Source organism: Diadema setosum, chromosome 21 (genome assembly GCF_964275005.1).
Source record: "Diadema setosum chromosome 21, eeDiaSeto1, whole genome shotgun sequence".
NCBI lineage: Eukaryota > Metazoa > Echinodermata > Echinoidea > Diadematoida > Diadematidae > Diadema > Diadema setosum.
The window spans coordinates 3,408,296-3,431,662 of NC_092705.1; the positions used below are offsets into that span (position 1 = coordinate 3,408,296).

At 40.5% G+C, this 23,367-nt stretch overlaps 1 protein-coding gene across 1 annotated transcript in view; it reads left to right on the forward strand.

The window, feature by feature from the left end:
* The window catches only part of LOC140244300 (ras-related protein Rap-2b-like), a 56,926-nt gene extending 36,138 nt beyond the window's left edge, over nt 1–20,788 (forward strand). The window contains exon 2 of the mRNA XM_072323943.1: nt 20,630–20,788. The gene's annotated coding sequence lies outside the window, so the exon portion shown is untranslated. The remainder of the gene's footprint in view (nt 1–20,629) is intronic.
* Nucleotides 20,789–23,367: the final 2,579 nt, after the last annotated feature.

Sequence of the window (23,367 nt, forward strand, 5' to 3'; positions counted from 1 at the left end):
TCATTGGTGTGGTATTCATCCATGCTGAATTATTGCCAGAGTTTCCCCCGAAAATTAAGGCAGACTGATTTTCATATTGCAAGAGTTGGGTTTTCCTTTTTTTGTGTGTGTATGTGTATGTGTCCACATGCAACAATTCATGGTTCTTACATCACTTTGCAAAAATCAATTTTGAAAAACTGTACATTTGAGTGTTTGTGAATGGGCATGATGAAAAGGCCCTTGATCCTTGATAAAGGCTAATCCCTGCCAAGTATTACGACTTCCTTCCTGTCTGCAAGTCTACTATCTGTCCTGACCAGATTTTCTGACCCCTACCGAGTCACTGTTTCTCCAACAGCTTAATGAATTGGACTGTGTAAATAGCAGTTTTATAGCAGCTTAAGAGATAAGGGGGATGATTAGGACCAAGCCCCCATTCATTAATTACCCTGTCTTCCTTTAAAGTTATTGAATTAAAGAAATGTAGTCAGACAGTCTTCTTATGGGAGATGTGACCTTTAATTCCCCTTCCTGCCACTCCCAACTTGCCCCCCCCCCCTAAAAAAAAAACAAAAAAAAAAAAACACCAAACAAACAAAGAACAGCATAAAGATTGAATAGATCTAAACCTGAATTTCCTATGACTTTCTGGGTTTTTTTTACATCTCTTTTTGATTTGTTTTGTAATTGGTTTTTAATAGCAACATTCATTATACATGCAGAAAAAACCAGTGGAGTTTACCTGCCCTGGAAATGTTGGGGTTACTGTGGCTAGCAGTAGCTGTTCATGCCCTGTACTTGTGGCGTGGCGTGCAAGTCCCTAAACAGGTGCAGGAGGTAAACGTACGTCCCAGTAAGAACCCTCATGCTTGTGGTCGCCAAAATCAGAGTGTCATGTGACCAAAAGGCCAGACTTCAGCACACAAAAAAGTAAAAGTAAAAGTAAAAAAAAAAACAATGTAAGTCTGGCAAAGTCTTTAAAAACCACACTCTCCAGGTGGGTTTGTTGTTATGGGATATTCCCAGATAATTTTTTCTTTAGTTGCCTAGCAACATCATCCCTGAGTCCAGGATGTGAGAGAATCCCTGGGTTTTAGGTTACCAATGAAGATGCCTGTATTGACAAAATATGGTATTACATGTATGTGAGTGTGAAATGTAAAACATCTGAAACTAAACATGTGATACTAGTATTATTCCTTTGGTAAATTGCTGTTGAGCCTCTCAGAGAGAAATGTAGTTTATCAATTGTATCTGAAGATTTGGATTGTGAGTTGATCATCAGCAAGAAAAAAAACAACAACAATGCATGAATTGATTTATGCTTTGAAAAAAAATGATTCATGTGTTCAAAGAATTAAATTCCTTTTATCTCTGATTCTTTTAATACAAAAAGTAGCACCTTTTCTTTATCATAGTCAGATAAGAAATGTTTTCTTTAAAGAAATACAAAATTATTTAAAACTTTCATATACACAAAACAAAGGAGGAGTATACTCAGTATGGACATCACAAGCATGGAACTTGATGGACCACCTCAACATACTTCTAGTTGACTTCATGATGCCCCCATAATCATAACTTTTTCATTGAATATATTCATCCACTTTGCCTAAATATTTATGATCAAAGTTTGTTTTAAGGAAAGTTTTTGTTTGTTTGGGGGTTTTTTTTCAGTCTGATACTCTGTTTCTTTGTTGCTGTATTATGTTACATTTAAGGGAAGGAACCATACCTCATTACATTTGATAAGAAGGATGCAAGTCTTCCTTTCCATATTTTGTAAACTCTGTGGTATCACATGGCCTTCCATGGTGGATATTTATTTTCATCCAAACTCAAATCCTAGATTGGAAGGAAATGTTGATCATATGAACTGGCTGGATCAGGATTCCATGTCCTGAAAGTTTGTTTTCTTTTACAACTTCCTTCTGTTTACCAGCTGGCTATAGATGGTTAAAGGGACTGTACAGTACTGGTTTAGGTGGGGATTCATGTTTTGAACATTTATAAGTGAGATAATGCGAAACCTCTTATTAAATATGGAAGAGCATGTAATTTTAAGAAGGATTAAACATTTATTTGATGAAAATTGGTTTTCAAATGGCTGAGATATCCAAAAAAGTGATAATAATAAAATACTACAGGCCATGTCTTTTATTAGGATCTATCTCTTTCTTTCCCCTTGTTTTTGGATATCTCAGCCATTTCAAAACTGATTTTCATCAAATAAACTTTTGATACCCCTTAAGTTAAAAGTGCATGCTCTTTGACATCTCATAGAGTGGTTTCTGAATATCTTGCAAAATGTTAAAAGCTTAATCCTCACCTTGACCAGAACTGTACACACCCTTTAAAGGAAACTACCCACCATCTAAAGTTTGATTGTTTATAGGGAAATAAGAAAAGACTATTCAGATGAACAGTGTGGTTCAACTGATATTAGAATTGGCCCAAAAAAAAAAAAAAATAAATATGAAGATGTTATGAAAATCTCAAGTTTCTCATTTTTCATTAAAAAAAGTGCTATCAATCACTAACTTCTCTCTTTCCTGAGGCGTTTAAAAGGAAAAAGAAAGCTCTACCTCCAGAGTGATTTGATAAAAGGAAATGTCTTCTATTTTCATTCCTTCCAATACAGGAAATTTGCTGGAGATATTGTGTAAGTCAGCAGGAGAGAGAAAAATGCAATTATATCAATTGCCTCGTCTAATATTTGATTGTGACCGTCATCATCGTTTGCTGTCGACATGTGAACAATTCAGACTCCAAACCAGCGTTAAATTTTGGTATTTTTATTTCTTCCAATTTTAACCATCTGTTAGGATTCATTCTGTTCATCAGAGCATTGGCCTGACATTCATGAGTTAGGTCCATGATCACAGTATCATGATCCAAGAGTAAAGTTTCACTTGAAAATGCAGTCAGCCGTCATTTGCATGGTGTTATTTGGATAGGAGATGGAACCAAGCGTAGTGCATGCGGAAATCACAACACTTCTGATGTTGCGTGGTGTGCAAGCATACAAGTTGTAGGACGTTAAAAGTGTTATGTTTTGAATGTGTTAGCAACCAAAACAGAGGATGCCAGTGCAGAAAAACAAAAGGAAGATTTAGGAATATTTTCAATCTTCCCTTTGCTCAGCAGAGAAGCATTTTTTTTTTTTTATGCCTCTGCCACAAAATGGCACTGGAGGCATTATGTTTTGAGGTTATCAGTCCATGCGTAATGGATTTTGTGGAAGACGTAACTCTAGAACCGTTTGTGGTATCTAAACGAAACTTGGCACATGTATACAGGAGGAAGCTGTGCCTATTAATGTATGGGCACACATGCTCAAGGTCAAGGTCAAATGCTAAAATTTCACTATTTCTCATTATATCTCTGCAATGCCAGAATGTATTATCGTGAAACTTAGTGTATTCATGTATTACCAGATAAAGATTTTCTATGGAAAGTTTTTGTTCATATGGTCAAAGGTCAAGTTAAAATGCTGAAATTTCACTCCCCCTGCCCATATTTCAGAAATGCCTGTTTTGGATGACAGGATAACAAATCTGGAGTTTTTGCTCCAGTGTTCATACACATCACAGTGCTAAGTATCATGTTATTTCTCATATTTTTACACTAACTCTCAAATCACAAGATTTCTTTGAATTTGGATCATGATGCTGATTGTGCTATTGAATGAGATTTTTGTAGGGGTCTTGAAAAGTGAGAATCAGCCTGTGCTTCATCAGCTGAGGTCAGAGGATGTATGGAGAAAAATCTGGTTTGACTTCGTGTATGTGAAGCACATCATCGAAGTTGTTCCCTGCTATCTTTGCCAAACATACTGTAGTCTTGCAGATGGGTGTCTCAAGGCATGATTTCTGTAGAGAAAATACCATCTTTCCATAGAGAAAGTGGTCTGTTACATTGAATGAATTCTGTGAAGTTCACGTATAGTTGGGTGTGAAATCATTTATTGATTATAAGATAGTCCCACCTGCTCATTCAGTAGTTGCAGTTTCTTTCCAGTTACGAGTAAAGGGTGGCACGTGGTTGGGGGTATGCGAGTCCTAAACTAGCTGGGGATGCCAGAACACTGGGAAAGGGGGAGCTCTCCACGTCACCACCGCACTCTCCCCTGCCCACCCTTATTAGAGCACCCATCAGATGTTAGCCGCAGTAATGGGGAACGAGGCAGATTGACGAGCGACCCCCATCTCCGGCTCTTTGGGTTGATCTTCCGTGATCATTATACTGCCGCTTCCCGGCCTGTCCGCCGAAAAAAAGAAGAAGACTGAAAGGGAAGAAAAACCCACAAAAAAAAAGGACTTTGTCTGCCCAGTTTTTTCGGCAGTTCAGGATTGATGAGGGGATGAGCCAGGGCCAATATTGTGATGGATCTGCCGAGAATTTACCCACTCCTTTGTGGATAAGCTTTTGGTCCACCACCTAACTCCCCCATCTCTCCCCCTCCCCCGTTCCCCTCCAAAACTCTCTTTCTCGTTACGAACCTCCTCCTCACTGTACAACCATCGCTAACATGGTGGCCGTTTTCACAGCATAGGATATGCAGAAGGCTAGTCTCCCTCTTGCTCTCTCTGGCTGCGTTTATCTAGAAAAATTTCTGACGCAGAATCATGATCCTAAACGCGTTTGAGACATTTTAGGGGGTTAGATGAATGCAACCATGTTGTCAAATGCATTTGGAAGTGCCGATTTTGAAACACCATTCAAAGGGCGTTTTGAAACACGTTTATATATCTCAAGGTCAACTCCCAGCTGTTTCCGGTTGTGTTTTCTACCCATTATTTGTGTGTGAATGATGAGGCATGTTTGTTGGTACGCAGTTGATGACCTTTACTTCCCGGGTCGAACGGTGCAAAGCAGCTGCACTGCACCCTGAGAATCGTTCTTCAAAACCACGTTCGCAAACACCATTCCAAACACGTTTTGAAACATCATTCTCTCTCTCAAGTTAGATAAACACAGTCTCTGGCTGCTTTCAGGCATACATGTACCGAGAGTGTGTAATGATCAAAATTAATTTGAGTCATGATTCTAATGACGCATCACTCGGATTTTTAATCAAATGACACATTTTGGACATGTGTATGCAAACTGGAATGGGGGAGGGTGATTTGAATTTGTCCGATGGTGTTTCCCAACCACGATTCTGCAGAATTACAGAACGAAACAGTCATGTGAACAGATTGACCTCCAAATCATGTCTTGGGGGTAGAGCTTACATAGTGATCTTTCAACCACTTCAGCAGAAATACCGCGCTCCTCAAATATTCGCACAGCGGTCAAAGTGTGTGCTACTTACCGCTCAAGAGTGATTGATGGGAATTCAGAAAGAAGCCACACCTCTTCTCACTCTGAAATTCAAAACTTTAGAATCTGTGAAGCCTTCCGCGGTCTTGTGTGTGAACAATAATTCTAATCATAATTGTAATCAGATTAATTCAGCTTTGCAATTACGTTTCTCTACCAGTGTGAAAACAGCCCCCCTCTCTCTCCTTCTCTTGCAACGTTACCGTAGACCCGTGATAAGTCATTTTCTTAATCTGCACAGAAGACATGCGTCTGGGAATCAAAGTGGGCTGCTGGTGTAATGAATTGCCAAGCCCCCAGCCGAACGAGTGTGCTCATCGCTGACGATGCTTACTTTGTAAGATGACAGAAGTAGGAAAGTCGAAGAGACTGGTGTAAAAGCAGCAAGAAGCCACCAGCTGTGTGCAATTGCTTTTAGTTTTTGGAAGTGTGAAGAAAAAATTGTGCTGTTACCGTGCCCTCTTCTGAAATTTATTTAAGATGACACAGAAATCTGCACTTCACCATTTTTATTCGAGATTTTGCTGGAAATTCATCAAAGATATTTGAATTGTGTCATAAGACTTTGATGATAAAGTTTATGCAGATATTAGGATGTGAACTATAGGGCTTTGTGAATGGATAGTATTTAAAGTATTTTTCTTATCTTTGAGATGATTCTTCTTTTTTTTCCTTGGGGAGGGGGTATTCAGGAGGTAAAATGAAGATGAGATTGGCATTTTGTGAAGATGTGGGAGAATTAGTGCATGCATTAATTGCAAAGACCAACGCTGGAAACTCTCTTTCGCTTGTGTGAGTGTTTGATGCTAAAATCACATTTTTGGGAAAAAAAAGAAACCCAATTTCAGAAATTCTACACTTTTTTTTTTTTTTTTGCTCATGGATGAGTGGGAAGCTGATCGATAATGCAGCCACAATTCCTCTCAAAATTCCTGCGTGAAGTTATGAGCCATGCCTAATGAGGCAGTATTCAAATCAAGCACTGCTCCACAACATGGTTAGAGTCTAGTGCGCCTTCTTCTTCAAACTTTTTCATCTCCCCCCCCCCCCCCCATCCCATTCGATCTCGCTGTCTTCCCTTTCCTTCATTGAGCTGAAGTAGATTAGACAAGCTAGAGTGACCAAGGTCACGAGCCGTTTACCGCACACTGGGGCGGAGTGGCGGCCGAGCCCGATCGATTGACGCGAGGAAATCAGTTCAAAATGGCCACAGATGAACAAGATTAAGAGAGAGAGAAGGGGGGGGGGGTATATGGGGCTGGCCGCGCTGGCTCTTTGGTACCACGTCCCAGCGACTTCATCTACGTAACTACTTAGTAACTCAATTGCAGACCTCTTTTGAGTTTCTTTGTTTGAATATGATATGCCAGGTCATCTTTGTTGAGCCCATGGGAGTAGTTTACAAAAAGAGTGTTTAGAGATGCAGCAACAAGAATTTTCCCTTGTCATCCATGGTCCCCCTCCTCCTCCTCCTCCTCCTCCTCAACTTCATCCTCTTTCACCCCCTTTTTTCCTATCTCCTCCTCTTTCTCCCCTCCTCTACCTCTTCCTCATCATCTTCCTTCTTCTCGCCTGCCGTCCTCCCCTTCCTCCTCCTCCTCCTCTTTCTCTTCCTCCTACTTTCTCTCCTCCTCCTCCTCCTCTTCCTCCTCTACCTCATCCTCTTTTTCCTCCTCCTCCTCCTCCTCTTTCTCTTCCTCCTCCTCCCACTGCTACTTCTACTGCTAATTACAACTGCTACTACCACTATACTACCACTACTACTACTACTACTACTACTACTACTACTACTACTACTACTACTACTACTACTACTACTACTACTACTACTACTACTTCTACCACCACTACTACAACCACTGCTACAACTGCCACTACTACAACTACTTCTATTACTACTTCTACTACTACTACTACCACTACAATGACTACTACTAATACTATTTCTGGTACTATTACTACTAATAGTAGCAGTGGTGCCAGTAATTCATCCAGATGCAATTACGCCCCAAGTTTTGTGTGTGATGCTGGTGTTGCTATGCATTGTACATTCAATATGCGTCAGGTAAGATTACAGTCAAAGCCTGTAGGAAAGACCGACACATTGCTGTTAGGACTTGGGAGATAGTCAAGTAGGACAGTGAACGTGGCTGGGGGAAAGGGGGGGGGGGTGGGGAGAGCTGCCAAACTGGATTACATTTCTGCAAATTCTATTTTCACTGCATTCGAAATTTGCGACGCTGCTAGGTGGGAGGATAAAGCTACCCAACGCATAAAGAGCTAAAGGCATCTTAGCAGGTGAATATCAACTACTTGTACAGGTACCTAGATATACAATATGTAGTGTACAACTCACATGCCATGCACTGTATTCAGGGCTAAGAGTAATTTGATATCAACATGTCTGCGAAGGTGTGTGTATAATGTCAAGGTACATTCTCTGTTGACTTATAAAATGATATTGGAGACAAGTCAAGTTCTTCTCCTGAATTGTGGTTTAGCCTTCATTTCAGAGCTGATTACTACATTGAAACAAAATTACTTATGTCTTTGCAATCTCATAGAATATTCTTAACTTTTTACGTGATAAAAACATGAGCACACTATGGTAAGTACATTTAATAGTTATCTACAATGAGCCTTTGCACAAAATTTTTATTTTTTCAATGACTAATTTTTGCTTGGAGACAGTTGAGATTAGAAAAAAAAAAGAAAAATTCTTGGCATCACTGGTGTTTGGTTCAGATTGTTTCTAGCAATTCTCAGGAGAATGTTAAAGGCACATGGTCCCGATGGTTTAGTCGAATGCGTAGGCGGGCGCACGGCGCAAGTTTCCTATAGAGACCTACGCTATCGACTCCTCTTTAGCGCTTATGCTGTGACCCACTTTCCCAAGTCCGAAGAAGTCCGATCCACTGTAGTCAGTGGTCCAATCACAATTCGGCTCATGATTTCTGCTGAGGTGGATGACAGCTTTAGCAAACTTCTTTTGTGATGTCATAATAAGAAGCACATACAGTATGCACGCACCCTGGCATTACTACAGACTGCGTGATGCGCAGAGAAGACAACGAAGGCAACGTTACTTAGCAACACCTACGCACTTTACTCTTGATGACAGCTCAACTTCGGTAATCTTTCTATCAATGCTAATGGTGATCGGCAGTATCATCAACAGCGCCCTCTACACTACCAGGACTATGCGCCTTTAAGCAGTCACCCACAAGTGCGATGGCTCATTAACTTAAAAGGCTTAGATAATGTTGAGGATGTTTGGTAATAGAGGAGGAAAACCGTGCCAACATTTTCTCGTGATTTACTGAGTTACAACACTTCTGTGATACAATATCTCATGAGATTCATTACATGACACATACAATGTAATGAGGCCAGCATTTGGTTGGTTTGGTCTTGTGGCCTTGGGTATGGCATTGTTCTGTTCAAATGTCTGTGTGTTTAGTGGTTTGGATAACTTTATAGGACGATCAGAAAGCCCAGGATGAACTACGTGGAACTGCCAAAGTTGTTACTATTCAGCTAACCTTCGACCTTGCTTGAATGTACACTAAAGTCTCACTGAGAGGAAGTGGGGTAGGTGAGGTATGCAGAGCCTTCTAGGTAATTAGGGATTATGAGGGGATTATCTCCCATTCATTATTGTATGGTTCAGATGATCCAGCCATTAGTGGTAGGGCCATAGAAGGTTCCAGAATGGCTGGTAGTAGCACTGTGGGAGGATAATGGAGAAATAAATGCTGCCCTCAGTGGTGTCCTTATCATTGTATGTGGTCAGTAGAGCTTCACCGGCCCCCTTTGGCCCATTGTCATGACCTACTGATTACTGGAACTGGGTCTGCCATGCATTACATCTATGGAGAATACCGATCATTACCTTGGAGTCATTGGGTTAAATGATACAATTTACTCCCCCCCCCCCCCTTAATAAGCCCTTCAAAATATTGCTAAAAGAGGGCGCTATTGGTACCAAGTGCTGCATTCTTCAAAATACCAATAGCTGACCAACAGACTCGGTATTGAGAAGAGCATTGACATTCCGTTACACATTTCTCCAGTCATCTCATAATAATGCATGGCTTATCTTTCTGCTGCATGCATTCATATCATGGGAACTTACAGAAATTACAATGTAGGTGAAATTGTGACTCGACTTGGAATGTTGAAAAAACAAACAAACAAATCCAAAGCATATAATCATACTTGAACTATATGTTGATAGAGTTGTCTCATTTGAGTCACAGATAACAGTTTTGAGTTGATGGTAACACTACGTAGATGAATTACTTCTTCAATGGAACACACAAATTTGGTTTGTTCAAATTCAAGACTTCAAAGTAACAAGGAAATTTTATACCACATGGCCTGATCAACTAATAGGGCGATGTAGAGTTCTGATGGCACTAAATGCATTCTTCATCAAATGTTTGAGGTACAGTTATTACTTATTTGTACTACAAGTTCTATGCTTTGCACACAAAAGTATTGGAGCAAAAAAACAAAAAAAAAGTCTACATGTACATGTATCTCTGGATATGTGTGCAGACGCAGACTTTGTTCTGTAATACTGGACATAAAGGCATGAGAAAGTGTTGCCAGCTTGAGCGGAAGCAGTGGTACCGCGGAGGGAATCTTAAGTTGCTGGAAGTGGTAGATCAGTTACCAGAAAGATGAGAAGCAGCTTTGTCACATGACTAAATTGATTTTATTTGATTTCCCAAAAGAACCATTTATCAAATATATTTTTTTCAATGTTTGTTTTATTCTGCCATTCTCAAATGACCATACCTGTACCTGTTTGTTTTGTTTTTTTTATGTTATTTTGCTCATAATAATGTATCATCTGTCGGCTGCTTAGGGATACTTTTGTCTTGGAGACATATTATATTAGATACAATATAATTGAATGTAACAACTGATGGCTAGCCTGTTGAAATGAGTTTTGTTTTTAAAGGGATGGTATAGTATTGGTGGAGATGAGAATTGGGCTTTTGACATTTTGCGAGATATCAAGAAACCACTTATGAAATAGTACAGACCATACCATTCTATGAGGAATTCAAAGTTTACTTGATGAAAATTGGTTTTGGAATGGCTGAGACATCCAGAAACAAAGTAAAACAAAGTGATCATAATAAAAGATGGGTCCCACCTTTTATTAGGATCACGCTGTTTTGGATATCTCAGCCATTTCAAAACCAGTTTTCATCAAATAAACATTGAGTTCCTCTTGGAATTACATGTTCTTTCATATTTCGTAAATGGTTTCTCATTTATCTCACCAAAAAATTTTAATAACCCAAAGTTAGTTCTCAACCAAACTATACGATCCCTTTAACTGTTTTGTGTGTGTGTGTGTTGTTGTTGTTTTTTTTTTTGTAGGATATGTGTCCTGTGTGTTTGCATAATTTCACAAAGCTGAATGGAAGAATACTGCCTCCCCGACTAAAAAAAAAAGAAAGTTTTACTTGCAGCATCATATGCTAATCTGATATTTCTTGCACTCTACACAGAAAAATTTCTGGGAATTTGCAGATGTTGGTCTTTCGGCCCATGGAGAAAACGTGAACTGGTGTTTGTTTCAACAAATTTTGAGGCCTTGAAATGTGAGCCCTTCGACTGGTATTGTGTGTTGTGTTTTACGAGGGGTGGCGGTGTAGAGTGTACGTAGACTCGTGGAAAGAAAGAAAGAGAGAGAGAAAGAAGATCCCACTGTACAAAATCAATACCTGCAACTTGTCGGTCCTAAAAGGTCTCCCTATTCTGAAGCGGTTAAGGACATTTCATGTCCACTGGCTCTTTATATGTGGGTATTGATCTTTCTGTGGCAGACGCACTGATTGGATCTGTCCATCGTCCATTTGAAGTCGATTGTTTGCCGATATTGACCTTCGGTATGGAAGTTCACGGGCTGATGGGGTTGCCGATAACACTTAAATGATGAATCGTCAACAGAATCCACTTCCTCGCTATGACTTGCCAGACTGTATCCTTGTGCAAAGGAGTGTCTTTGAAAAGATACATTACGGACTGTGTGATTGCCAGAAAAACACAAATATCCTGAGCCAAAATTCTGGCAAAGGTACTGCCTGTGTCTGGAGCAGTAATATTCGTGGGTGGAGCTAAGTGATATGGGAATGTTTGGCAGCATAAATTGGAGGGGGAGATTTAGCAAAAGTTCTGGAGACAATTTTTAGGTCTGCCCTTGACTGAGGAGGGGACTTGTGGGTAAGATAATGTTGTTTTTTCAGCCACTAAGTAATTTTTGTGTCGGCCATCTTGGTTTTCTCATCCTTCTCTTTCCCTGATCTATCTCACTCTCTCCCTCCTCCTGGGTATCTATCTATCTGTCTGTCTATCTATCTATCTGTCTATCAGTCTATCTATCTATCTATCTCTATCTATCTATCTATCTATCTATCTATCTATCTATCTATCTATCTATCTATCTATCTATCAATATCAATATCAATATCTCTATATCTGTCTATCCCTATCTATCTATCTATCTATCAATATCAATATCAATATCTCTATATCTCTCTATCCCTCCCTATCTATATATCTATCTATCTATCTATCTATCTATCTATCTATCTATCTATCTATCTATCAATATCAATATCTCCATATCTATCTATCTATACTATCAATATCTATCTATCTATCTATCCATCCATCTATCTATCTATCTATCTATCTATCTATCTATCTATCTATCTATCTGTTTATCAATCGGTCTCCACATGTGCCCCCCCCAAAAAAAACAAACAAACAAACAAACAAACAAACAAACAACAACAACAACAAAACTCCACCATTCTTCCACCTCCATGAACCTTTCCAGTCTATTCCACTCACCTGTCGACAGTTGGGTGTGCAACAGGACTGGCTCATATTTGATGCAGCGAATCACCAAATTATCTGTCGTGCAGAGGCATAGCGTGAACAACCATCGCGCACCTCGAGTCATGTGCAGTCGCTTGGAGCAGACAAGACGTCAGAGGCTGCCAGCTAGAAACTGATGAAGGTGTCCATTTCCATGCAGGGTATCTGCTTGGCCCCTCATCTGTATTGTTTTTAGAAAACATGTGTTTTCTTCTTCTTCTTCTTCTTCTTTTCCTTTCCTTTCCTTTTTTCACTCTCTGGAATGCAGTCGCATGATATACTCTCCTCTCATTGCTATGGCAACTGTGTCAATGATCATCAGTTTTAGTAAGAAAAAGTTTAGTGAGAAAAATATCTTTGCAATGTTTACTTTCTTATATGTTCAGTTTAGTCATACACATCATCAAAAGAACGAAAACAACAACAAAAAGGAGTTCTTAGTCCACTATGTCTCAATCACAGTCATGCCATCAGTGCAGTAATTTCCCCACCCAGTGGACTCCGTGTATTTAATCTGAATCCCAATGTCTGCGTAATGAAAGTGGGATAATTGAGCGCACATTTAATTGTGTCTCATTATCTGCGTGTCGGAGGAGCGATTTGTGCAGACGGGCAGCCGTGGGCCTGAAAATTGCATGGATGCCTGCTTGGTAACCTCCCCGCGTATCGTGCAGTGGGACAATTATTGCGCGTGGCTCGTCGGCCTATAGATGTCGGCTGCAACTTCCGACCTGTCTGAACCTGATATGACTTCGCACTCACTGAAATGCACAGTACTTGCCTTGGCTATGTTACATGACACGTTGTGTTAATACTTCAGGGGGCCAGAAAATAAAGTTTTGATTCATGGCGTGGGGTGCAAAGAGCGCAATTTCTAAATCCTATTCAATCTGGCATTGATAAAAGGAGTACAATCAAACAGAATGTTAGTGGTTTCATAATGAACCATAAAGAAAGAATTTAGGTTTCATGTGTTTCAGCAACTACATGTGCTAATTAGATGAAGTGTAGGCCTACCTTGAAACAAACAATATTTGCAACATGAAATTTTCACAAATTGGGGCCAGTGGCCTTTTCGGCACGTGAAATTTGCAAAAAAATGCCACTAGCATTCCATGCATATAGAATAGACAAGAACTGTCAACATGCATTTTGATTTTGTGAATCTTGGCTCCTTTTGAAATTCGCAAAAATTTGTGCACAGAAAATTTCTGGTTTTACGACATACATGGCCTCTCAACTTGTGTAATTGCTATTGTTCACTTGAAGCAGGATGTTACTTGATGTTCCGCATTTCTTCCTCTTGCCCAACTTGGCATTTGGGCAAGAAGCCAAATACTGTGAACAGGCAACAGCCCATTTATTTCACTTGCCCATCAGTTAGATTTGGTTGCTCGAAGCAAGTGAACGAGTGGTGTCTATCACTTGTAACACCCTGCAAAGCACGATGTACAGGTATATGATATCGAGTGAGTCTGTGTATATGTGTGTGTGTGTATACAAAGACCAATTGGAGAGTCATTATATTAATATCTTCATCTCAGCAGATTATTACTTTTGATTGCTCCCAATTTCACCAATGATTGCGAAAACGTGGACAATTCCATAACTTTCTTCTTGAAAGTTCACATCTGATTTGAAGCCACTACCATTCTGTTCAATCTTATTTCACTCTTGTTTATCAATCTCCACCCAAACTTGGCATGAAATTGTACTTTCTAAGTTTCCATTTCCTTCGATGGAAATTGTTTGCTCTGTACTCAGCACGAAGCCCTTTACTTATAGTGCGCAACTGTGAGAGAATGTTTAAACCACCATACCATGATTATCGGAGTAGAAGCAATGAGGTTCCATTGTTGCCATTCTCAATTGTGTGATGGCTGTGTGATCATGGGGGGGGGGGGGGGGAGGGGGGGAGGGGGAGAGAAGTAAGAGTAACTTTTGTTGGTGTTGTTGTCAGAACTCTACAAGCACATCGTCCGGACAGCCAGAAATTGAAAGCAAAGTCGTCGGATCTGTGAACACGATGTTTGATTCTCTAAGGACGGCCGTACAAACTTGTACCTGTGATGGATCGATGGAAGTGCCACTTTAAGAACGGCGCTGTTAGCAGAAGTGAAATTTGAGAAATAGTTTGCCCATGCAGTATGGTGTCCTTATCAGATTGTGAGGGAGATATTTAATATTCGGGACAGGCCAGGAAGTTTTATCAGCTGGTGGGAGAAAACACACAAGGTACATTCACACGTAGGTGAAATGTCACAGTGATTCGTCTTGTGATATTTTGTAACATGCATTGAAAATACACCAGGAGATACACCACAAAGTACATGGCGAAGTACCTTGGTATTTTGATAGATCGGTCATTCAAGCTTTGCATGAACTTCGGAATACGAGATTTGAGTGCGAGTCGTGCCATGAAATACCACCAATGTACAGCCAATATGTACCGGTACATTGTAGTTCTCACTGGATGTTTATAGTTTATCTGTTCGCACAGTATTTCACCAATTAGAATTCTGCCGACAAATTATTGTTTTCACTCCAAATGTGAATGGGCCTATAGTTGCTAGCATCCTTTGGACATTTGATCAAACATTGGACCACAAGCATCAGTGCTGCAGTATATTGTATCTTGATTTAATTGTGTATAAGTAAACAAGACCATTGTGGACTGTGTAGATAAGGTGATTTCCTGGTGTGTATACTATTGATCGTGCTGATGTTTAATGATGATCTCTGAAGATTGGATTCCATGGATGACTGTGATGAATGAGATATGAAGGAAGTTTAGTTCCATGAACACAAAAATGTGTTTGTTGTTGTTGTTTGACAACAATAACATGGCTCTCTGATGATTTTTTCTAACATTTATGAGGACATCTTTGTTTTACTTTAGATATCTCAGCCGTTTCAAAAACCGATTTTCATCAAATAAACATGGAATTCCTTGTAGAATTGTATGCTCTTTATCATTTCAGAAGTGGCTTCTAATTACCTCACAAAAAGTTAAAACCTGAATCCCCACCTCAGCCAAAACTACAGGGTATACCATCCGTTTTAATAGATATGTGCCAATTATAGAATCATTTATGAATTCAAAAATTCAGAGGCATTTGGAAATTCTACAATTGAAATAATTGCAAAACAGTCATCGTAAATGAACAACTGAGGGCTCAAATGAAGGAAAATATTTTACGTTATAAGGTGCGTTTTCTGACACACAAACCATCAGCAGTCAAAGCTATAGTAAAGGGGTGCACTACCAGACCATGGATATGAATATGCATGTAGTTTCTGATATGTGATTTTGGGTAGTTGTACAACCAGAAACATTTGCAGCATGAAACTTTCACTGTATATCTTTAATATGTTGAAGAAAGACTCTAGGTGACATTGGCTAGATTCATCAAATCTGCTCAAAATCAGAAAGAAATTTGCCAAGATTTACGAATTTGTAAGATTTTGTAGACAGACACTTTCTTGTGCATCATACTTTCAAGGATCTTGACTCCTTGTGAAATGTACAGTTACGTGCAGTGAAAATTTCTGGTTTTACAATAAACTTGATGAGGGCCTTTAAAAGGCATCTTGGTTCTGGCTGGTAGTGCAGGCAAAGTCTGGCACGTGCATTCAGCAACACAATGGTCTTAGGGGCAGGTTGTTTGTGTTCATGGTGAGCGGGTAGCGTAGCCTGTTCATGGGCGACCGAATTGGTTTCGCTGACTTCTAAGAAGCTGCTAATCCCGTCGTGAGGTCGCTGTGAGACAAGAGTGGTCAGTGATGTGTCACCTGTCTTTCTCTCTCTCTCTCATGAGCTTGATTGTTCCCCCCCCCCCCAACAACCTTAACATGTCTTCAAAATTTCACTGCAGGTTTCTCTCAAGAGGGTCATGAGAGTATTCTTAGATATTGTGTGAAATGATGGCAGATAAGTCAAATTTTGAGTGGCATAGTTGCCATGAATGTTTTTGGGGGGGTTTTCTTTGTTTGCTTTTTCCAGATGTTTCGCTTTTCCAGAACATCAGTCTACATAAGGAAATGATAAGTAATTTTCATGAAGGTGCTAGCTCGCATTTGCAGAATTTAGGCTCCTATATATTTGACACATGCACAAAATTTTGGTACACCAAGTATATGTACAAGTGTATGTAGAGCCTGTTGGGGCAAACTGACGCTGGCCAGCCTTATGAGCTATGCGAATCCAATGCCCCTGGATTGCAACGCATTGTAATCGGAGTGAGTTGTGAAAATAAAAGAGGACAAGGAGGGCTCCCTCAGTGAGCAGGCTGTGCTGAGACTGTGTGTCTAGTGTCCTGGTAATATTACCCCTGACCCAAGACTTCTCTCCAATGTCAAGTATACTGTGTACTTTTATGCAGGGCTCTACGGGAACACATACTGTATAGGCCTACCGGTAAGAGTGCAGCGTGATGGGGTCATTCTTCGTACAGTGTTTATGGTGTAAAGTGAGGCAGGGTGTTACTGAGACCATTTATACATGGATGTAGCATCTAATAGCGAAGTCAGATTCTGTTCAATGCATATCTTTGTGTATGCTTTTGTGTGTGACCTCATTTTTTTTTTCTTGGGGGGAGAGGAAAGCATGAGTTATAAAGCTTCATTTGGCATTTTCTTGTAGCCCAAATCGGCTTTGTAATGTGGTCATTGACTTCCATGTTTGATTTGGTTGACTGCTTCCTATTGATCTACCTGAGGTTTTAGGGCCTATCTAATGGGAATGTGATTTATTGTCAACTCGGTGATAAGAAGTTTAGTTTTGTTGCGTTCTGCAGGGGTTTGGTTTTGTATTGTAGGTGGTTTGTTACCACTGATTGGTGTAACCCAAAGACGGTAACTCAGGACGGTGACATCATTTAGCATAATTTCCCATGCAGCTTTCTGAGAAGTAAAGACTCCAGAAATACACTTGTAATACATATGAAAGTCTTCTTCCAGAGCAGTCGCTCTCCCCCCCCCCCCCCCCCACCATGACACATACAGATTTGGTTTGCATTCAGCACAGCATGATGGATATGAGAGAAATCATGCTTCATTGCATCCTCATTTGGGTATGAGAATCAAAATTGTGATTTTTTTTTTCTTCAAATTGCTATTTTGTCACCATTTTTGTTTTGTTTAGGCCTATATTTTCTTGATGGGCAGCCCCCCCCCCCCCCCAACTCAAAATTATGATATCACCCTCTTAGTAATACTGATTACAGTCTCTGAAGATGCACACATACAATGTACACACACACACACACACACACACAAATATAGTAATGGTATGATTGATGATTGTGATCGCTGGCCAGTAGACTGATAATTGACATGGTGGAGAGGTGTGTTGTGTGCTTTAGAGGGTTATCAAGGGGGGGGGGGGGAGGGGAGGGGTGGTTTCCATGGTAGACTTGGGGGGGGGGGGGGGGAGAGTAGAAAGACTGAAGCATAGCTACCATTCTCTGTTGCCCGTCAAAATACAATATAATGTCCATTGGGAAGTGTGTAATGAATAATGGCCATCATGCACGCATTATTTGTCATGCGATGGGAAGAATGTGCAGTGTGTGTGTGTGTTTGTGTGTGTGTGTGTGAGTGTGCCTGCCCTTTTTTGCTGCTGTTCCCAGGCTTAGCATGAATGTGCATGGCATTATGTGCAATGTGAGCCCTCTTTCTCACCCATCAAGCCCACATGAAGGACCCCATCTTTCACTTCAGTGCGGTCTCATTCAGCCCCAGCTCCCAAGATCCAGGCTGCACATTATTTATGAGGTCGAACCAAAGGTCGCAGTAGGTCTCATGTCCTAGGCCAAACTTGAAGTTGAATGGTGTGTGTGTATGTGGGGGGGGGGGGGGGAGCTGGGTTAGGAAAGCAGGGTTATTCCCGTTAGTTTGACTTCCTACGTATTTCAGAGACCCCTCCCCCTCCCTACCCTGTTTCCCAAAGTTACACCTAAGTCTGCAGTGGTCTATGGCAATAGCATTCCGCCCTCTGGAATGCCGTTCTATGCAGTTTCAATGTTCCAGGTATGCACGCACTTTGGAGTCCAGTTTTTATGATCCACAAAGTCAAACGTGTCTGGATTGAAGACGACTAGCCATTGCTGTGTGCGGGAAGAATTAGTATTGAAATTAGACTCTAACTTACAGTGTCAATGTTTTTCCTGAAGAAATGTGCATACATGTGTATGTGCGCAAGCATTGTTTTATACATGGGGTATGTTGCATGTGCACATCTCAACACCATGTTTGGGTGCCAGCCATTTAGAAACTCTTTTTCCCATATTCACAAAGGTGGTTTAAATTTAGTCCATGACTTATGCAAATTTCTTGTGCATACATATGAATGTGCGTGACAGATTGTGCACACCAACAGACATCTAAAAATAACGGTGCATTGATACTCTCATGTGTAAGGTATGTCATTTCCTTACCTATTTTTAGTCCGTGGCCTAAACTTAGACCATGGTTTTCACTTCAAAATCATCTTCTTAGTTAAATATTAGCCTTGATGTGCAAACGATAAATAATTTAAACATAGATAAGATACAGAATACATTAACCTGTGAACCCAATCAAAACCAATCCATACTCCAATTCTAACAAACAGAAGTGTCTGGGGGCAATCAAATAATAAAGAGTATCTGATGCTTGTGCATATAAAATATAAATCATTCTTTTTTCATCAGTTTCCATCCAAATGCAGAAAGAGAAGATTTGTGACAGTTTGGTTTGTACTCAGACAATTGAATGGAAAAGGGGGGCATTCAGTTTGTTGTGTGTGCCAAGTACAGCTGAAAATAAACTAGGGCACACTCTATTTCCTGGAAATTATTGAGAAATTTGATGACATCTGTCTGTCAGTTAGTGGATGACCTCACTCTGTTCTGTATCCTATCTTCCAAACTCTGTGATATGACCCTCCATCAACAGTTTGCTTAAAATGTGCCCTATTACCCTTTTTGGAGCTTCAATAAAACGGTTACAGCTCGTTATTCCGAAGGTTCGTTATTCCAAAGGCTCTTTATTCCTAAGATTCGTTATTCCGAAGGTTCATTGTTCCGAATTTCATTTTCGGATTAACCAATCTTCGGAATAATGTTACAGCTCGTTATTTCGAAGGTTCGTTATTCCGAAGGCTCTTTATTCCTAAGATTCGTTATTCAGAAGGTTCATTGTTCCGAATTTCATTTTCGGATTAACCAACCTTCGGAATAACGAACCTTCGGAATAACAACACAAATTTTCGGATTAACGAACCCTTTTTTCATTTTCGGATTAACGAACCTGTAGGTATAGGGATTTTGCGTGTTTCGGATTAACGACCCTTCGGAATAACGAACCTTCGGAATAGCGAACCTTCGGAATAACGAACAGCACCCCAGTAAAACATTGCACTTCATTCTCGTTTAAAAATCAATTTCAGCAACAGCTACATCCTGTTTTTACTTCTGTGGGCAGAGGTACTGGCAGACTATTTGATAAAGATATTTATAGCCATGGTTCCTATATTTGTGTTTTGCAATAAAGTTCTTTTTTATGAAAACCATCACACTATCACCATGCACAAAAGTCCTGTGAATGTGGTTGGCTAATGGAAACGCCACATGACATCAGGGCAACCCTAAACTGTGAGAAATGTTGTGCCACTGCCGCTACTGCTGCCGCCGCCGGTGAGAACAGGTCCGTCCCTCAGAAAGTCCAAATCAATCTGGGGTGCGCTGTCATAAATGCAATTACCTCCCTCGTGACCTGAGACGACCCCAGTCGAAATTAAGCAATTGCTACCACTGCCACTGGAGCTGGCACCAGCCATGTGCATTTGGATGAAAGAGTTGTGGTATGGTGTCCATTACATTGTTATCCCATCTTAAAACTGGTTTAAGAACCTGATGAATATTTCCCACTCTTGGGGGGGGGGGGGAACTGAATGGATTTTCCACTCACACCGACAAAAAAAAAAATCCCTTATTTATCATTTTGTTCTCAAATTTAGAGTTTTTCTTCATGATGTCTTCATACCAAAAATCGTATCTTTTTTTCACTTCTGACCAAAGGTCAATTGTATGATTAATGTTGTAAAATGAATACAATAAAGCTTTCTGTGGCTAATAGTTGTGTGATCATCATGTTTGTAAGTTGTTGTTTTTTCAGTTTGATGAGTAGCAAATTTTCAATCATCAGCTATCAGACACATGTGGATAGAGTTGGTTGCTAGATACATTTGATTGTTGGACTATACAATTCTTCCTGTTCAGAAACATTGACTTTACTAGGTGATTTATAAGTATGGTATGATGATGGCCCGTTTCCTTCACATACCAGGTAAAAATTCTTAGAATTTCTAAAGCAGCTCCAGGTAGACTGCCCTCCATTGATTAAAGTTTTTCTTCTTCTTGTTTTTTCATCCATACAGTCTTCCACTGGAGCCACGCCCAAACATCAGAACGCAAGAAATCAACTCAAGCCACATCGTCGCCCAGACTTGCATCTTTCCTCCTATCACCATGGCAACAGCTAAAGGCCACCACTTCCCTAGCTTTCTGAGGGTGTCCTCCCGTTCCTCTTCACTCGCTGCCGGGTCCATCCATCCATCCATCCAGCCATCCATCCATCTCTTTGTTCATCCATCCATTCATCCATCGATTCATCCAACAACTTTGGGGTCCTCTTCGTGTGAGACTCGCTCTGGAGCATCATGTGTGTCGCGGGTAGAATTTCCTGCTCGTTGGAAGGAGGAGGTGGGGGGGGGGGGGAGGGATAAGGGATCCCAGACGGCGCGGTCGCACCCTTGGAATGAAATGTCACGGGTCGTTGCGCACCTGAGCGGAGTGCAGGCGAGACGATGCGACACCTTTCTGTTAATCATGCCAAATTTGTCACGTGCGGGGAGAGGAAGAGGACGAGAAGATGTAGTAACATTTGTCGTGCGATTGGCTTACACGGTAACAAGCCTTAGGGAGGGCTCAGTGGGTGTGTGAACTTTTTAAAACTCTTCACTTTTTATTTTGTGTGTAAACTATAACAGAAGATATTTAACCTAGATATTCGCGGAAGAGACACTCTTTTGAAATGACTCGTCTCTGACATTTTGTTTGTTTTTTGTTTGTATGTCTCTTTATTCTTTCAACAAAACAGTGTAGTTTTCATTCTGACTGACGAAAAAAGGCTCATCTCCTTTTCACTGACGACAATCCGTGTTACGTGTAAATAGGACTCGGCATATTGGCACACTTGTACATGTAAGATATGGATAGGAATTTAACTTATTTTTCTACCTGTACAAAGTTCCCCGTGCGATATAGCCGGACATGTGTCTCGAGAATTCAGCCGAGCATGCAGGAAAAAGCAAAAAATGGTATGGTAGTTGCATGCAATGTTTTTCGACAGTCTATTTTTTTTTCTTTCTTTCTTTAAGTCAGTCAGTCAGTCAGTCAGACTGATGCAATATGAATGCAGAATTCGAGAAGGATTACGACCAACATCGGAGCATGAGGAAGAGCATTAATCAAGTGATGCCGATGGAACAAGATTACCTAAGAGCTGGCGAGCTGTGGTGTCTATGCTGCTGAATTTTGCTCTTTCCAATCATGCATGGATATGACAAAACAGAGGCCACTCCACTTCCAGCAACACAAGCTCAATGGTGTATTTTTGTAACCCTTCTTTGATGCCAACCCCCCCCCCCCCCCAAAAAAAAAAAAAACTTGCATGGTCTGCAGTGGCAGTAAAGCTGAATGTAGCGACAATGCTCGCGGTGCAAAGAAACGGTTGCCATGTGTGGAAGGCATACGCATCAGTTACGTATGCATACCATGTATTGTGCAATGTGCACTCGTGTATGTTATGTGCCGTTACCCATTCTGAATTGCTGCAGGCATAGTTTCCTGTTATGTCTTCATCCCACACATTCTATTGCCCACTTTTTTTCTTAATACATCTGTTCTTTTTACTCCTTTTTTTGTGTGTAATGTCAGCGTCTGCATTTTTAAAATTCTTCCCTTGTTCTCTCTTTGTCTCATTTGTAAGAAGTGGAATATTGTCAATTCACAAGTAATTTGAATCAAAACAATTGTGTAGGTTGTAGCCCGCATTTGCCAAGTATTCAGTTCGAAACGGCAACCAAACGTAGGAACCCTGCTGTCATAATGTCGCATTGTGCTCAATAACCCCCCCCCCCCACCCTATGGAAAATGCTGTGAGCATTGGGGGGGGGGGGTGGAGTGAGCAACATGAGCTCATTGTCATAATTAATGCCTCACTTGAAGGCAGAGCATATTATGTGTGTCGTCTAGAAATGGACACATTATACGAAGCCAACTTAACGGCCATGAAGGAAGTGTAACTGAAGCCGCCTCTCTTGGGCCAAGTATGTAGTCTTGAGTCATGTCGCACAGATTATTGACAACCTTTTCAAATGCAAGTTTGACCACAGAACTCCACACATATCATTTGTATTGAAATAGTCATGCAGTTGTATTCTTAGCAGTTTGATTACCATTCTCTGACCCTTTGCTGTTTAATAGTAATGCCATGGCCACCTTCAGGTTTGGCAGTGGTCAGTTTTCAAGGTCACCGTGGCTGAAATGAAACTAATTATCTCCATCCTTTGTCCATAACTAATTCGCTGATTATCATATCATGTTCCACTTAATATCCGGTCGTGTAAAGGGAAGTTAGCTGAAATCGCACCTCATTTTTCACGTCACAAGATGTCGTACTGCATGTATGGCAAAATCTCTTGGGTTGATGGTACAATAGCGTATTATGCTCAGTGTCAAAAGTGGCAGACTGTTTGTTTGACGGAGAATGTTCCTTGAGGGCTGAATTTGACTTTTACGTTAATAGTTCTGGTTCATCATGGGGATCAGAAAGTATGAGAGTCTACTGCAAATGGCCGTCATGCCTGAAGTTTGATGTCATATCTAGTCCCCCACATGAGTTGTCGTTCCAAGATCCAATACGGCTTTTGGAAAGATTTTTTTTTTTTTTTCAGAGATATTGATGGGTTTTATTTTTTGATAGTCCTTCCACAAATTGTCACAAAATCTCCATCATATCGGAACAGCATCCAAATAAACTGGCGAATCATTTCAACATGCTATAGATACAGCTGTAACTATCTGGGCAGAATATTACCAACAAGGATATCGA